The sequence below is a fragment of the Solanum pennellii genome, chromosome 6 (genome assembly GCF_001406875.1).
Source record: "Solanum pennellii chromosome 6, SPENNV200".
NCBI lineage: Eukaryota > Viridiplantae > Streptophyta > Magnoliopsida > Solanales > Solanaceae > Solanum > Solanum pennellii.
The window spans coordinates 5,263,128-5,282,331 of record NC_028642.1 but is presented as its reverse complement, the minus strand read 5'-3'; the positions used below and the strand labels follow the sequence as shown (position 1 = coordinate 5,282,331).

Here is a 19,204-nt window from a genome sequence, read left to right as displayed (position 1 = left end):
TTTAGGGTTTAGGGTTTAGGGTTTAGGGTTTAGGGTTTAGGGTTTTAGGGTTTAGGGTTTAGGGTTTAGGAGTTAGGGTTTAGGGTTTAGGGTTTCTGGCTCTTGATACCATGAAGGAATATTGATTGTATTGAAGTGTTGACCTAATAAGGGAATACATGGGAGATATATATAGGAGATATAGGAAGGAGTACTAATCCTAATAGGACTAGGATTAAGGAGTACTAATCCTAATAGGACTAGGATTAGTACACAGTAAATACTAATATTATTTAATACTATTATTTAATACTATTTGTTATTAATATGCTTAGGGGTTTATGATAAGGCGTTTAAATTATTTTTCAAAAGACAAAATTGACTCCATGAAAGAAACTTTAACAATCCATTATAAGCAAGATGAAGCAGCACACCTTCCACTTGGCTGTTTTGAATAGAGGAGAGTCCATGCTGAGTAATGTCTCAATCTGTCCAAAATCAATGGTAGCACTCAATAGCTTGAGTCAAACTATATTCTTTTTTAACATCAAAGAAACAACCCCGAGCCTTGGAGTCGATGACTAATTGTTTCCAAATGGAACCACTTTTAACCAAAGTTGCCACATTTCCTAATACCCAAAGACAGTATCTGCATACGAAACCAAGGAAGCAAAATATGAACATGGTCATCCATTATCTTTTCATTCAAAAACAACTTTGAGATAAGAATAGACAATTATAATCGTTTCTAACATTTAAAAAATATTTAACATGTAATATTGCAGTCCAGTAAAGTAGTATACCTTGCTTGCTCCATTTTCTCTCTGACGATTAGAAAGGAAACCCACTGAACCACTCCCATTGGAACGAACAGTAGATATAATTATCACATCCTCTTCACCACCTTGAAAACCATCAACAGAGCGTACATTCACTGAGAAGTGACTGTTGACATCTGTGCTATACTTCTTTCCAAGTTTTTGTTGAATCGCAAGAATTTGAGCCTTGTAAGGCGATAGACAACCAACAGAAATCTTTTTCCTTACAGAAAACTAAATCAGAGTTTCTAACCAAGATACATGAGTGAAAACAAGAAAGACTCATCATAAGCAAAAATGAAGTCCTTGAAAGATAGATTATTACCTCTATAAAGGTTGGCAACTATCTCAGCTACAACATAAACTTCTGGAAGATTTCTTGTGCTGTGTTTGTTATCATGCTCCTCTTTCCCAGAGCTTATTTAATAAAAGAATAGGAGCCAAAAATATTTCCTTTAAGAAATCTCTTCTCATAAATTGCTTCTTTTACATTCCGACCATCCATAATTTTATTCTTGTTGAACACTCTATTTGGAAAGAAACTTATTGCAGGATGCATCCTATATTGAACATTAAGAAGGTGCTTCTTGAGACCAATATTTACCAGTCTCCCAAATAAGCTCCTCCCAAAGCCAGCCTTCCCAGATAACTGCCAAATTATAGACATTTTGTCAATGATAAAAGAGAATGATTCTGATTTTTTAATATCAAGCAAGAACAAACCTTGCTCTGAACCATTGCAGGCAATTGTCTGTCATCCCCAATAAGTGTGGCCCGACGGAGACCTGGGAGCTGTAGGGGAATAGTGGATTCACATTCTTTCAGCTGAGCAGCTTCATCAATTATGACCATATCCAATGGGGTCATTTTTCCTGTACACAGCTTTGATGAGCTAGAAGCAGTACCAAAAATTAAACATGCACCTTTGAGACATAAACTTCGAATATCAGTGAATTTTGGAAGAGAGAAACTCTTGCTAAGAGATTTCAATACGTTGATGCTTTCTGTTTTAGTTACGTACAGGTTTGAAAAGTACGTCGTGTTATTCCTTGTAACAACTACATTTCCAAGTAGAAATTCTCTTAAATCACCATATATTTTGACAGTACCAAACAATCTTCCAAGAGTCTGAAGCATCTCAAGAACTTTGATAATTTCTTTTGCTATTTCTAGTGAAATGAAAGAAGTTGGAAGATAAGTGTACAAACTTGTCAGATGAACTATTAACTGCTCCAAGATCCTATTGAATCTATTGATAACAAACTCCTGAAATATCCAAACACGGTCTTGTTTTTTTCCTACCTCCCTTTCATGCAGGATTTTCACAGCAGAAATGGCCTTATTTGATTTGCCACCTGATCTGAAGTTGATCCTCATTTGAAAACTTTTATTACCCTATGATTTTTCTTGTTATCTTTTAAAGTTTGAAGGACATACTTCTTCTTCCTTTTTTTTTCTTTTTCCAAGTATTCATGGTATTTCTCTTCAGGGTCCTCAAGTAAAGATGTCATGGACTGTATACCATTTTTCCATCCATGATTAGGAGATAGAGATCAAGATACAGCAGCAACAAGGTTATCAAGAAATACATCAAACAGATCTCCATGATCGTCCATCTTCATTCTTTTCTCATCACCAAACAAAATTATGTCTCCTAACCCATATGTATCATACTCCCAGACCATCCTGTGCTAGTTGCATCAACCTCGTTGCAACTCCCAAGACAGCAACGTTAGTGGGAGCACAAGTCAGTGTTCTGCATTTCATTTTCAAAAGGAGAAAAAGTCAGGAGGTAACTGTTTTGTGCTTCTAGTCCCAAGAGGACCCCAGATTAGCTTGAAAGTATTCTGGTAACCACATTCTCTTGTTGCAATACAACTTATAACATCCTCTTGTTTGACATTGTTTAGACCAGAAGACATCATTCGTGCTCCTTGAAAATGATTTTGTATTAGTCGTAGATTTTGCCAAGGAACAAAGATCTAGCACAATTTCCTTCACCCTGCAAATGATTAAAATTTTAATGAATTTTTATTAATGACAACTGGACATAAAAACTAAAAGGGTTGAGTCCACAATATTTCTTTAGGATTAATAATATAAAGTAGAAGAAATTTACTCACAGTACTTGGATCCACTTTCAGCATAGTCTTCATAATCTCCAGGTTTGCACTTTTCAAGTCTGAATTCAAAGTTTTCCATATTCGAATATTCGTTGTCAAATAGAAAGATAAACAATAAAAAGATTGCCTCCTTGTTCACCCTTATCATTGTGTTGTTTCACAAAAGGTATAGGCTTCGAAGACAGGATAGTTAGCCTGTCCCAATTTTCATCTTTGCCTTGTACTAATGCGATGATAAATGATCTTTTTGGTCTGTTGAAATCATCCATGCTTTTCAGCCTCACATCTGATAATGGTATCAAATCTCCAACCTCTGGTTCGTATGTGATGAGAATATTATTTAGTTATTATTGTTAGTTAACGATCAGTTAGTCATAAAGTCAGTTAACACTGTTAATATGTTTGTTAAAGTTAGTTATAGGAAAGTCACTTTTACGTACAGTTTGTTAGCTAGCTCTGAGTTTGTATCTATATATAAATAGGATCACATGTAATAGTCTCACTCACTTTTTTTAAAATTTTAATAAAATACATTCTTCATGAAGTTTTTCCAGAACCTTCTTTTTCTACTGTAAACTCAAGGTTCAACAAGGAGGAGCTCGATTGTTTGTAATCATAGATTGTTGATTTTATCATGGTATCAGAGCAATAAGACACAAGATCCTGCTCCTTTTTCCGCATCCAAATCACTCTCATATCAGTCTGTGAGTTTTCATATCAAGTTCATAGTTGAATTTTTTTTGAAGTTTTCAGAATTGCTGATAATCAAATCGACACTACTTCTTCTTCCTGTTCTTTTTTTTTTGCTTTCAAGCTTTTTAATTTTTGAGTTACAGTTGTTGTTGCTCAAATTGTACTTTGAACTCCATCGCGATTTGATTTCATCATGGTTGATAATCAAGTTGATCCAGTTCAGACTGGTTCCACATCTACTATTAGGATGGACATTTCTAGCCCTTTATACTTGCATCCATCTGAGAATGCAAGATCATCTATGTTACCTGCTTTTTTTGATGGTACTGGTTATAGATCTTGGAGGAGAGTTGTTCTTAGAGCTTTGTTTGTTAAGAGCAAAATAGGATTTATCAATGGGAAAATTGTGAGACCTGATCCTAATTTTCAGCAGTGGGAAAGGTGTGATGATATGGTAACCTCTTGGATTCTCAATTCCTTATCACCAGATCTAAGGGATAGCCTACAATATGTTAGTAATGCATACGAATTATGCAGTGACTTGGAAGAAATGTATGACCAAACAAATGGCTGTAAGTTGTATCAACTTCGAAAAGAAATAAATGATCTTGTCCAAGGCACCTCGGATATCACTGGTTATTATACGAGAATGAAGAAACTTTGGGAAGAAATGAGCACAGTTGATATAGGTTCTCAATGGAACTATGTGTCCACTTGTGGTGGAAAGGTGAAATTGGTCTAGCTGAACAGGATCGAAGACTTATACACTTTCTGATGGGGCTGAATGAGAACATACTGCCTAGCATGGCACATGCTTTTGCCATATTGTCTTAAGAGTAAAAACAAAGGGAAGTGAAGCCTCAAAACCTCACTGCTTTGGATTCAACCTCTTTGAATGCTAGTGCTTCAAGTTACACCACTGCAGGTACCAAGGGAGGACCTAGAACCACCAACAATTCATCTTGAGAAAATGCAGGAACAACTGGAAATTTGAACAACACAAATATGTTTAGAGGAAATTCAGTACCAGCAGGGATTCTTTGTTTTGTGATTTATGCGGGAAGAAAGGCCACACAAAAGAAAGATGCTATAAGCTTCATGGATATCCACAAAATTTTAAATTCTCAAAGGGAAAGAATGTTGTTTCTGCAACAAATGAATGCACTTCTGAGAGTGATGGGAGTCAATGTGAAGAGGATCCTGGGTTGAAGAGGCAAATGCCATTGAATTTGTCCAGATTTCAGTATGAACAGTTGCTCAATCTCTTAGGATCACTGCAGGTTGGACATGAAACTACAAATAATTGAGATAACATGTTGAGTGGAGCTGTGAACCTTGCAGGTATACTTGTTTGCTATTCCTCTATTACTGAGATATGTGATCTTTCTTGTAAATGTGTAAGGTTAACTGATGATTCTTGGATCATAGACTCAGGGGCATCACACCACATGACATAATAAATCCAAACTTACAAACATTAGACCATTGCCATCACGTTTTTTTATTAGTTTACCAAATGGTTACAAAGTTAAAGTGACTGAAACTGGTGATGTTTGTGTAAGTCCAGTTTTGACTCTGCAGAAAGTGTTGTTTGTACCTAGTTTCAAGTTCAATCTAGTCTCAATTCATTGTTTGGTGTTTCAACTCAAAGGTGTAGTAAGTTTTAACTGTGGTTCTTGTTTACTGCAGGACCCTTTTCTGAAGAGCCCTCTGGAACTTGGTAGAGCCAAGAATGGATTGTATTTCTTGTGTTCAAAGTGTCACAATTGTTGTCCATGTCCAATTGGCATCAGGAAATCTCATGCCTCTTCAAGTTATTGTCATTCAGTTCCCTCTTAAGTCAAATGTAATGATGTTTTACCACCATCTACTGTAAAACAATCCTTCTATATCAACAAAGATGTTTGGTCTTGTCTTGATTCTCCATGTCATAATACTGATTGTTCTTCTTTTGTTGCTAAATCTAATAATTCTTATGGAGATGAATTTTTGTGGCATGCTAGACTAGGACATGTGCCTTTTGCAAAGATGAGACGAATCCACACCATACTTATCATTTCTCACCCAGACAACCCTTTACTTGTGTTATATTCCCTATGGCTAGACAAACTAAAATGCCATTTCCAAAAAACAATCAACACCATCAAAGTTTTTGAGTTGCTCCATGTTGACCTATGGGGACGATACCACATTCCTACTCATGATGGTTATCATTATTTCTTGATGATGGTAGATGACTTCACTAAGATCAACTTTAAACACAATTGTTAAGGTGCAAAAGTAGTGCCCTACAAATAGTCAAAGCTTTTGTGTCACTTGTGGAAAACCAATTTCAGACCAAACTGAAAATTATCATATCTGATAATGGTCTAGAGTTCACCTCTTCTGAAGCCACTCATTTTTTCCAAGAGAAAGGCATAATTCACCAAAAATCTTGTCCCTACACACCTTAACAAAATGGTGTAGTTGAAAGAAAACACAAGTATCTTCTTGAGACAACAAGAGCACTCTTATTTCATTCCAAATTGCCCATGAAATACTAGGGAGAGTGTATCCTCACAGCCACATACACTATTAATAGATTTCCTTCAAGGATTTTACAGAATAGAACTCCTTATGAATTGTTATACCATACACAGCCTACATACTCTCACCTTATTAGCTTTGGATGCCTATGTTTCCCTACCACTTTAAAAACTCGTAAAGATAAGTTTGAACCAAGGACAATACCACACATATTTGTTGGATATCCTTTCAATATAAAAGGATACAAGGTTTTAGATTCAGCTACCAAAAGAGTTCATGTATCTAGAGATGTTATTTTTCATGAATCTGCATTTTCTTTTGTATTGGCTCCTGATGGTTCTAGTTTTGCTTCTATTCTAAAACTTTTGTCTCACAACTCTAATAACTCTACTTGCATGCCTAACTCAACGAATATTTTTTATAATGATGAATTACTGACACTAACACATCCCATGAATTCAGTACAGATCAAGTAATCACTGACACTACTGATAACACAGTCTCCACTACAACTCCTGATGTTCAACCTCCCATCAACATATTAACCACCTCACAACCCATACCTGCACCTACATCATCTTCTGATAATGTACATACCCTTAGAAGAACAACTAGGTCTCTGCATACCCCCAACTACTTGAAATAGTATAATTACAACCTACCTAAACTTCATTCCTCTTTAAATACCTCCAGTTCACCTCACTCACTCACCTCATTTTTATCCAACCATGATAGTGTTTGCTTCATCTCTCTATGTTCTGATAGTCAGCAGTTGATTGAAATTATTTTACATGACTCTGAACCTTCTTCTTATGAGGAAGCAGTATTGTATCCTTCTTGGCAAGATGCAATGACACAAGAATTTGAAACATTATATCCAAATAATACTTGGGAAATGGTCCCTATGCCCTAAGGAAATAATGCAATTGGTTGTAAATGGGTGTATAAAATCAAACACAAGGCAGATGGTAGTGTGGAAAGGTATAAAGCCAGAATAGTGGTAAAGGGGTACACTCAGCAGGCTGGGATAGATTACAATGAAACTTTTTCTCCTGTTGTAAAAATGACTACTGTTAGGACACTCATCAGCTTGGCTGTCAAGAGGGGGTGGAATTTGTATCGACTAGATGTTAATAATGTCTTCCTTTATGTTGACTTGAATGGGGAAGTGTATATGAAATTGCCCCAAGGTTTTGCTGTGGGCAGTCAAAATGTGGTGTGCAAATTGAAAAAAGTCATGTATGGTTTAAAATAGGCTAGTAAGCAGTGGTATGACAAGCTGGCCAGCAGCCTTTGTTCAAAAGGTTACACACATTCAAATAGTGATTATTTATTGTTTCATAAGAGAAAGGGAAGCTCTTTAGTGTTTGTTGTCATTTATGTAGATGATGTGATTTTAACTGGAACTGATCAGGAGAAAATCAACTCTTTGAAATCCTTTTTGAATGATCAATTCAAGATAAAATATCTTGGTAGACTGCATTACTTCTTGGGATTAGAAATATTGTACAGACTTGATGGTATCATTATTTCACAAAGGAAGTTCACTATTGATTTGCTAAAGGAGTTTGACTCTTTGAACTGCAAGGTTGCTACATCACCACTTGATTTTACTGAAAAATTGAGGGCCACTGATGGGAAGCTATTATCAGATCCCATTCTTTACAGAAAGCTGGTAGGGAAGCTTAATTTTCTCACAAATACTAGGATTATATAGCTTACAGTGTGCAACACCTCAGCCAATTCATGCAAACACCTAGGGAACCACATCTAAAGACAGCTTACCATGTTCTTAGATACCTGAGACAGGATCCTACAATGGGAATTTTCATCTCGAACAAGCCTGAACTTTCCATCAGTGCATATGGTGACTCAGACGGGGCTGCATGTCCTGATTGAAGGAAATCAGTTAGTGGTTATTTAGTGCTTATGGGTGACAGTCCTATCAGCTGGCAGTCAAAGAAACAAGTCACAATTTCATTATCCTCTCCAGAGGCAGAGTCAATAGTTGTAAGACAGGTAATTAGTGAGATAGTGTGGCTTGAAAAGTTACTAACTGAATTGTGTGAATATTGCCCCTTGCCAATACAGGTCTTCTGTGACAGCCAAGCTACAGTACACATTGCCAGGAATCCAGTGTTCCACGAAAGGATCAAACATATAGAGATCGATTGCCACTTTGTTAGGGATAAACTACAACAGGGCCTGATTACACTTCATCACATTTGCACAGATTCACAACTGGTAGGTATTTTTACAAAGGCTCTGACTGGAGTCAAGCATGCTACACTTTTGAACAAGTTGTCTGTAAACTCACTTACTTCCAACTTGAGAGGGGTGATGAGAATATAATTTAGTTATTACTGTTAGTTAACGGTCAGTTAGTCACAAAGTTAGTTAACACTGTTCATTTGTTTGTTAGAGTTAGTTATAGGAAAGTCACTTTTACGTACAGTTTGTTAGCTAGCTCTGCGTTTGTATCTATATATATATATATATATAGGATCACATGTAATAGTCTCACTCACTTTTTTCCATTTTAATAAAATACATTCTTCATGAAGTTTTTCCAGAACCTTCTTCTTCTTCTGTAACATGAATGTGCAAGGATTATCACATGAAATTCATTTAATTTACTAGAGCTAAAGAAAGATTGTCTTGTATGTCAATGTCTATTCAACAACAACCAAACAAATTGATAAATTTCTTTATTGTGACGGACTCTTCACTTTCGATGCTGCGATTGTTCAAAAATACACTACTATTGGAGAATCCAACACGCATTTGAGTCTGAGCAACATGGATTGTAGTATACCTAAATGAGAATTTCACTATAAAACATGATAACTATTCACTCCTATTATGAAAACAATAACCAATGAATATAAAACTCAAACAAGCATCATAAACATGTTTAGACAACAGCTAAAATAAATGTTTCTAAAAGACTGGAACCTTGTCTCTAAAAAGCTGTTTGTTGAGGACATCAGCTAAAGACCACATCTATCAAGTCTGTAACTGTATTTTTCGTTATCAGACCACCACATTGTGCTGGAATTAATTGTTGTGTTTCTTTTGTTATACCAACACATTCCACTAAAACTATTTCTTCTGTTTTCTCCTCAACTTGTTGTTCTGTTTTTCCCCTTACATGAACACATTTCTTTGTTCTATGTGGAACAAAACACTGCTTCACTGAAGCAAAACAGGCCAACATGAAGAATACAACTAGTTTTGGTATGTTGGGGTTATGCAATCTTCCTTAACTGTAAAAAAGAAACAAGATTATCATCAATATTCAATTAAAAATGCATATATTTGTAGGTTTATGGAAGACTTATTTAGCTAAGTAAAGTCATGCAGGGGAAAATGTGTACAGTATATACGAATAAAACGTCTACATTTTCATATTTCTGCAGGCTTGTCGCCGGAGGAACTCCAAAAGGTGTCGGTGTCGGAGAAGAACACTTAGTTGCTGGGAATATTTTGTTAGAAAAAATGGGAATATTGATTTGAATAAAGAAGCGTGGGGAGTACTGTAGCTGTCTTTTCACACTTTAGTTTACTACTTACCTGAAAAGGGGACTCATTTGTTTTCACCCAAAGCACCTATCACCTACAACCATTATAACTCTTCCAACACATGCTACATGGTTAGAACCTGTTTGCTCACGTGAGATTTGATATTTTGTTCCAAAAAAATATTTTCGCCGAGAAAAGTTTAACCATAATTTGGCCACAACCATAAAAGGACTATAAACTAGTTTATTTTTAGATATTTTTATCCTTTAAGTTAAATATTAAATATATTTTTTAATTAAGGTTTTAATGCATTGAAAATAATTGATGAGATTAAGACAAATGTCAAAATGACCCCCTAACCTATTAGTCAATTCTCAACTACGCACTAATACTCTGCGGGGGTCCTATTATCCCCCCCTAAATCTTTTATTTTTGATATTTTATAACCCTTAAACGCTGATCTTCTATCATTAACCAGACATATGCACATGCTTGTATACACGCCGCCTACTCCTGTCACTTTTATTTTCTTCATATTTCATATCCAATGTCTAAACTCCTCCATCTTTACTATGAATTTCTTGAGAAAAGAAATCCCCCACTTCCTTTACTTTTCTCTTTAAGTTAGGATGAATAGTTCTAATTTCAAACTAATCAATAATATGTATGATTCAATTGCGTATCAATTTTTCTTTTACAACTCCAAAGACAAGTAATTTTTGTACATCCAGAAATTATTTTTTTAGTACTTAATTTTTTAAAAATTCATTTTTACTTAGCTGATTATATTACAAAAAGAAGACATAGTTATGGTGTCCCAAGTGAGTAAAAATTACAATTTTTTAATCTTGAGGGGCAGATCGAGAGATTTATTTTCATGATTCTTCTTCTTAGAGGGAGGAGGAAAATAATATTTGTACGTTTTCTGCGATTTTATAGTTATGAGTTGAAGAGGAAAATAACTTGTATTATGGACATCACCTAAGAGAAGAAATTTCAAACCTTATCGATTAATCACGGTACCCAAAAATTTTATAATTTTGATAGTGAAGAAAAATTTCGAACACTAAATTTAAAATCGGAGAGCATTAGAGAGGATTGCGAATCCCACAACATCATACTTTCAAATGGAAGATACCATTGAAAGCTTTGAAATGGAATATGATAAACTCGCTTTGAAAATGGCAGAAAAGAGGAAGAAGAAAGAAGACTTTTTCAAGAAAATAGCCAAAAAAATGCAAACTACAGCTGACAACATTAATTTTAGGCTGATTTCATCTTACACGTGGATTTAAACCGGACATTATATGTTATAGATAAGTTCTTACGCGCTTAAGAAAAGTGTATATCACCTTCTTGGACATGTCAGTATTTGAGGGCTACAACATATCAAAAATAAAAGGTTCAGGGGGGTAATATCACCCCCGTAAAGTATTGGTGTGTAGTTGAAAATTGACTAATAGGTTAGGGGGTCATTTGACCATTTTCTCATGAGATTAATTATTTATGATTTCATAATTAAACATTAAAAAAAAACACAAAATCCACCAAAGAAAACATAAGTTTCACCCACTCTTCTCTCTTGAGATTTCAAGATCTCAAAAAACAAATATTCTTTCCGTCCTTATTTACTTGTCCATATTTTTTCTTTTAGATATCTCTATTTACTTGTCCATTGATAAATCAACAAGGACAAAAAAAAATCCATTATACTCTCATTTAAATTTCTTGAAAAATTTCAAGTTATAATTCATTCTTTTTTAAATAATAATTAATAAGGGTGAAATTGTAACTTCACTATGCTAATTACTGATATCTTAATATTTGTGTCATTTTTAAAATAGACAACTAAATAGGAATAGAAAGAGTATTGTTTTTACCAAAAAAATTAAAAATGTAAAAACGTAATAGTAAAAAACTATATAATAGAAAAAATAATAAAAACTGTATAATAAAAAAAATAGTAAAAAAATGCATCGCTTTTTCAGTTTCAAAAATTCCTCCTTTTACTTATCTTCTTATTTATTAATGACAAAAACAGGAAATTTAAAAAGTATAAAAAAGGAGTAAAGGGTAGATGATCTATTTTAGCTTATAATTTCTAATCTAGAAAAGATAAATTATATCTAAATTTAAATATTAAAATTTATATTTATAATACTCAAAATTAAAAATTAGAAATTAATCGAGTTGGCAAAATAACTCCCATATATTTAAAAAAGTTGTTGTTACGCATCAAATTTCTAAAAAGAAGTTAAATAATAAAAGTATATTTCATTGCTTAGAATGTATTTGAGCGAAATATAAAGAAAATTGAAACTTCAAAAATGTTTCTCCTATTATGTCATTGTCTTCATATCCTCGTTCTTATATTAATCGTATCATACACTGTCAGTGAAAAAACATACAAGATAATAAAATTGCAATATAACAATTCAAAATAAAATGAAGAAATTAATCTCTTCAGGTTGAGGCGCGGATATCATGCTCTCTTTAAGGAGATTCAAGCCCACTGCACCAAATGTTTTCACCGGTCCAGCAGTAGTTTTATTTGACTTGTCCCCTCCAGGATACAACAGTCTTCACAAAGTATAACTCAACAACTCTGGACAAGAGTTGAGTCCAAAGCTCCACAAAAAAAAAAGAACACCTCCCTTCAACTAATAAGAACTCTCTTTTAGATTCACTCTTTCACTCTTTGTTTTCTCTTGTGATTTGTGTGTGTATCAAACCAAATGACGACCACCACTATTTATACTACAAGAAGTCTTCCTACCAATGAATAGGAAGATAATGGAGGTAGTAAATAATGAAGATAATGGCCGTAGGAGTTTCATAGGTTACATAGGTTACAATAGGAGTTACATAGGTTACATATGTTACAAAGAGTAATAGAGGAATTAAGAATGAAATAAAGTGATGGACAACCAATGCTAATGGATGATGTAGAAGTTATCCATTCCAATGTTTATTGAAATTTTTTTATCTCTACAATGAATTCAACCAATAAAGCCAAAAGTAATGGCATTACATGGCTACCAAGTCAAAGATGAATAGCATGATTAAATTGGTAGTTTAAAACACAAATGCCTACCAATGGTCATTCTTATAACTCCAAAATAAAGCAATTTAATATGTTAAATATTAATATTAAAATGATAATAGCCTAACAATCCCCCACTCATTTTAATATTTAGATAAGAGAGTATATCAGTTGAAGGAAGACTGCTATGCATAATGAAGGTGTGCTCTGCATTGAACCTCCACTTAGTGAAACAGTAACTTTTACTCCAGAGTCGTAGTGGTCTCAGACTTGAACTATGACTGCTTAAGGGAAATAAAATGTCACTACTCACCCATAATAATCAAGGTGTTGACATGAGCTTTAACAGCCAGCACGTTATGGACATGTGCTATCCCGGTTTCATGAGTGCATTTGAGAATAAGCCCCATTCTCATAGGAAGCAACCTACTTCCACACATCACATAGGTGAAATCTGTCGAGAGTTCTTCTGTAAGATTAAAACTCCACCCATACGGGCTACAGATATTCATTAAGAGTTTTATCAACTCAACCTTCACAAACTACAGGAAATAATGCACTCACATCATAGAGAGGGAAAAAAATAGTGCACTTTTCACAACAAGTCATCATATGATTAGTTTTTCCCTTTGAACCTGGTTATAGGATCTCTAGTCCGCAGGTTGGATTTCCTCATATATGACTCAAGGATTTGTAGGCTTCAATCCCATCCCCCTCGATGTGTTTCATACCTTTCTCTTGTTAAGGCCTTCGTAAGAGGATCTGCAAGATTATCACAAGATTTGACATAATCAACATTAATGGTACCATTTGTCATATACGATCTTACATTACTGCGTTTCCTCCTTATAGGTCTGGATTTACTGTTGTAATAACGATTTTGAACTCTACCAATTGCAGTGGTGCTATCACAATGAATTAAAATAGAAGGAATTGGTTTTTCAAAATAAGGATTTTGAAACAATAAATCTCTTAACCAATTCGCTTCCTCACTAGCTGAAGCTAAAGCAATTAGTTTAGCCTCCATGGTAGAGTTAGCAATTATAGTTTGTTTTTTTGATCTCCAACAAACAACACCACCACCTAAAGTAAAGACATAACCGATGGTAGAACAGAAATCACCTGACAAAGTGTTCCAATCCACATCTCATAACTCTTGCTATAGCATGCCAATGTTCATTACCTGACTTGCTTGTAAACCTGCCAAGTACTCCTACTGCATATGCAATATCAGGCCTAGTGCAATCAGTCACATATCTCAAACTTCCGATTATACTAGCATATTCCGTTTGATTTATTACATCATTTTAACTTTCAACAGGAAATAAGTGAACACTTGAATCAAAAGGAGTAGCAACATGCTTGCAATCATGAAAGTTATATTTTTTCAAAATTTTCTCAACATAATGTGACTGGTCAAGGAAAATCCCCTCACATGTTCTTGTTATTTTTATTCCACGAATAAAATTTGTCTCACCAAGATCTTTCATATCAAAATGGCTTCTAAGAACATTTTTAGCTTCATCAATAACATTCATGTTAGAGCCAAAGATCAACAAATCATCAACATATAGGCAAATAATCACATGAGAATTATTCCAAGACTTATGATATATGCACTTATCACACTCATTTGTTTTAAAACCATTTTCAATCATGCAGGAATCAAGCTTTTCATGTATAATTTATTTGGTACCCGTTTCAAGCCATATAAGGATTTAGTAAGTTTACATACTTTGCATTCTTGGCCTGCTTCAACAAAAAATACTCGGGTTGATCCATATAAATTTCTTCATTTAGGTCTCCATTTAGAAAAGCAGTTTTTACATCCATTTTATGAATTTGCAAATCCAAAATTGCAGCCATAGCAACTAAAAGTCTAATGAATGTAATTCTTGTTACCGGAGAAAAGTATCAAAAAATTCTAGGCCTTCTAGTTGTTTAAAACCTTTTGCAACTAGTCTAGCCTTATATTTATCAATAGAACCATCCGGTTTCAACTTTTTCCTTAAGACCCATTTGCAACCAATTGTTTTACAACGCGGTGGTAAATCAACTGACTTCCAAGTTTTATTAGAAATTAGAGATTTCATTTCATCATTTACAGCCTCTTTCCAAAAAATAGAATCATGTGAAGATAATGCTTCTTTCAAAGTTAGAGGTTCATTTTCAACATTAAACACATAAAAATCAGGATCAAAATCTTTTTCTACTCTAGCACCAACTTCTTTATTTTTCAAAGTTGAAGTAGAAGAACTAGGTAGTGACAAAATATTTGTTCAATCCTTTGACCCCCACTATTTTTAGTGTCAAAAGGAAATTTATTTTCATGAAAAATAGTATCACCAAATTCTATTACAATATTACCTTCAAATTTAAAAAATCTATAGGCTGTACTATTTGAAGCATAACCAAGAAAAGCACAAGTAGTAACTTTCTTACCCAACTTTGTAATCTTGGGATCCATTAGCCTCACAAAGGCTAGACAACCCCAAACTCTTAGATATCCCAAACTTGGCTTGTAACCTTTCCACAATTCAAAAGGTGTCAATTTAGACTTTTTATGAGGCACACGATTCATCACATAACAAGCAGTCAAGATAGCTTCACCCCAAAAATTTAAAGGTGCATGTGACTCAATTAGCATGGCATTAGTCAATTCAACCAAAGTTCTATTTTTCCTTTCTGCTACTCCATTAGACGAAGGAGTGGAAGGAGGATTAGTTTCATGAATTATTCCCAATGATCTACCAAAACAATTAAACTCATTTGATTCATATTCACGGCCTCTATCACTTCTAATTCTTTTTATTTTTCTTCCAAACTGATTTTCAACCTCATTGAGATAAGTTTTGAAATTTTCAAAAGCATCACTTTTATTTTTCATCAAGTAAACATATGTAAACTTAAAAAAATCATCAATTAAAGTGATAAAATATCTATTACCTCCACGAGTTAGAATTCCACCAAGTTCACAAATATCAGTATGAACTAATTCTAACAAATCAGTTTTTCTTTCAACTTGAAAATGAGGTATTTTAGTGATCTTGGCTTTACTACAAGCCTCACACTTTTCAAAATTCTTTTTAACCATTGGGATTAATCCTAAACTACTCATGATTCCAATATAAGATCATTAATATGACACAAACGAGCATGCCAAAAATTAGTAGAAGAAAGCATATAAACAGAAGTAGAAGTTTTATTCATTTCAACATTCAACTTAAACATCTCATCACATGCATACCCCTTCCCCACAAAAATACCTTTCTTCACTATTACATATTGATCTGATTTAATAATTTGTTTAAAGTCTGCTTTACTAAGACGAAAACTAGAATCAATTTTTTTCTCATAGAAGGAGTATAAAGTACATCTTTCAATGTTAATATCCTTCCAGATGTAAAACACAATTCAACATCTCCCTTTCCAAGCACTTGAGTAGTGTGAGCATCACCAAGCATTATGGTTTTGGGATCCTCAAAATGAGTATATTTTTTAAACCAGTCTTTGTCATAACAGATATGAAGGTTTGCACCAGAATCAGTCCACCATCCATCAACATTCTCAACCATGTTTATGTTGGTAATCACAGCCACAAAAGGTTCTTCGATAACGTTTGCCTGAGGGTTAGGACCACATTTACGGCATCTGCAAAATCAAGCAATATGCCCATTCTTGCCACAAACAAAGCATGGTCCCTTTTCTTGAACTTGTTGATTTTGTGCTTGGTGATTTTCACTATTATTTTTCATGGGAGGTCTACCATTATTTTTCTTGAATTTTTTCTTCTTAGGCATTAAAGAAGTATTTTTGTGAGTTTCAGGAGTAGCATTATTCGAAGTAATTAAATTTACCTTTGATGTGATGTTGTTCTCTTCTGTTTGTAAAAGTGCATCTTGGCCCCTTGCTTCTTCTTCCATGCGGATTTTCATTATTAAGGTTTCAAGAGAGGTTTTCTTGTGTTTGTGGCGCATAGTTTTTTGAAATTCCTTCCAAGAAGGTGAAAGTTTATCCACTATGCCACAAACAATAAGGTTATCTCCAATTTTAACCTCTTCGGACCTAAGCTCTCCAACAATCATGATGAAGTCTTGAGCTTGATCTACCACTGATTTGTTGTCCACCATTTGAAAACGAAAAAATCTACTAGCTGAATATTTTTTCGCTCCAGCCTCTTCGGTATCATACTTTCTCTGCAATGCCTTCCAAATTTTCTTTGGACTAGAGTAAGTTCTATTATAATAATCATAAAAATTATCAGATAGACAATTAAGAAGATAATACCGACACTTGTAGGAATCACCATCATACTTTTTCACTTTCTCTAGATGAGAAATAGTTTCATCATCATTTATAGTGGTGATGTCTTCTTTATTTGGATTCTTCTCAGTTAATACATAAGAAACATTGAGAAGACTTAAGTAGAAAAGTACTTTACCCTTTCATCTCTTGAAATGGTTACCATTGATACGTAATGGCTTGTTAAGATCTCCCATCTTGACATCCGCGGTTTTTTCAATTGTAGTCATATTTGAATCTCCTTAAAATTGTTAGTGAAAAAACATACAAGATAATAAAATTGAAATATAACAATTGAAAATAAAATGAAGAAATTAATCTCTTCAGGTTGAGGCGCGGATATCTCGCTCTCTTTAAGGAGATTCAAGTCCACTGCAATAAATGTTTTCACCGGTCCAGCAGTAGTTCTCTTTGACTTGTCCCCTCCAGGATACAACAGTCTTCACAAAGTATAACTCAACAACTCTGGACAAGAGTTGAGTCCAAAGCTCCACAAAAAAAAAGAACGCCTCCCTTCAACTAATAAGAACTCTCTTTTAGATTAACTCTTTCACTCTTTGTTTTCTCTTGTGATTTGTGTGTGTATCAAACCAAATGAAGACCATCACTATTTATACTACAAGAAGTCTTCCTAGCAATGAATAGGAAGATAACGGAGGTAGTAAATAATGAAGATAATGGCCGTAGGAGTTTCATAGATTACATAGGTTACAATAGGAGTTACATAGGTTACAAAGAGTAATGGAGGAATTAAGAATGAAATAAAGTGATGGACAACCAATGCTAATGGATGATGTAGCAGTCATTCATTCCAATGTTTATTGAAATGTTTTAATCTCTACAATGAATTCAACCACTAAAGCCAAAAGTAATGGCATTACATGGCTACCAAGTCAAAGATGAATAGCATGATTAAATTGGCAGTTTAAAACACAAATATCTACCAATGGTTATTCTTATAACTCCAAAATAAATCAATTTAATATGTTAAATATTAATATTAAAATGCTAATAACCTAACATAGACAAATAAAGACTCATTAACATTAATGTATTTTTAATTGAGTACTATAGATGTATACAAATATTTTTTGGATAAAAATATTGATGGAGTTTCATTGAAAAATAATAATAACACAGAACGGATATATAAAGTTCTTTATGATTTCAAAATAATTTTTTATAAAAAAAAAAAGTCTTCGTAGTTCTCCGATTATAATGACAACACAAAATTGTTAAGCATGAACTATCAAAGTTCCATAACATATATATATTTAAAAAAATGTTTGTTATGAAATGATATGTTTAAATATTAAGTTTACATAGTTGTAGTCATAATATTTATATTATTTTTTCCTAAAATTAGTATTTTTTAAAACTAAATAAGAATTATAAAATTAAGTAATTTTATTATATTTATTATATAAATAAATTTAAATTACATTTTACATAATTTTTTAATATAATATAAAATAGTTTACTAATAATAGTCAAAACTCCAAACGCTCTAGTTCATATGTATCAACCCAAGATAACAAACCAAAAAAGTCAAGCATTAATATTGTCGTCTTGTGCTCCTGTGTTATGCCAATTTGATGATTTGAGAATCATTACTTATATTTGTAATTTATATGAGTTCTAATTAATTAGGTAATTGTAATAATTATTATGTTCAAAAAATTAAGCTATATATAAAATTAAAAATATAATTTGAAATATTTCAATAACGATAAACAAAACTCAAAATACTTTAGAATTAGTAGACATCGACACACTATAAAAATACTTAAACTCATATGGTTCATAAGCGATGATCCCATTTAACAACCAAAGATAGTTACACATAATGTTGTAGTTTTGCATATTTGCTAATTATTATGTTTTTTAAAAACTAAACTACATATTTAAATACTTATGTGATATCCCTACAGCTAAGAGTATTTCAAAAAAAAAAAAAAAAAAAAACTAAGAAAGTGTTTACACATTAATATTGTAGTCTTGCGCTTCTATATTATACTGACTTAATAATTTATGAATTATTACTGATATTTGTTATTAATATTATCTCTTATTAAATAATTTTATTAATTATTGTGTTTAAACAATTTTAATTATATATTATTAGTTTTTAATATAATGTAAAAATATTACAGTAAAAACAGTCAAAACTCAAAACACTTTTTATATATATATATATA

At 33.2% G+C, this 19,204-nt stretch overlaps 1 pseudogene; it reads right to left on the bottom strand.

Moving 5' to 3' along the window:
* Positions 1 to 2,999, bottom strand: part of LOC107021996 — an 8,669-nt pseudogene extending 5,670 nt beyond the window's left edge.
* Between the last annotated feature and the right edge of the window lie 16,205 nt (positions 3,000 to 19,204).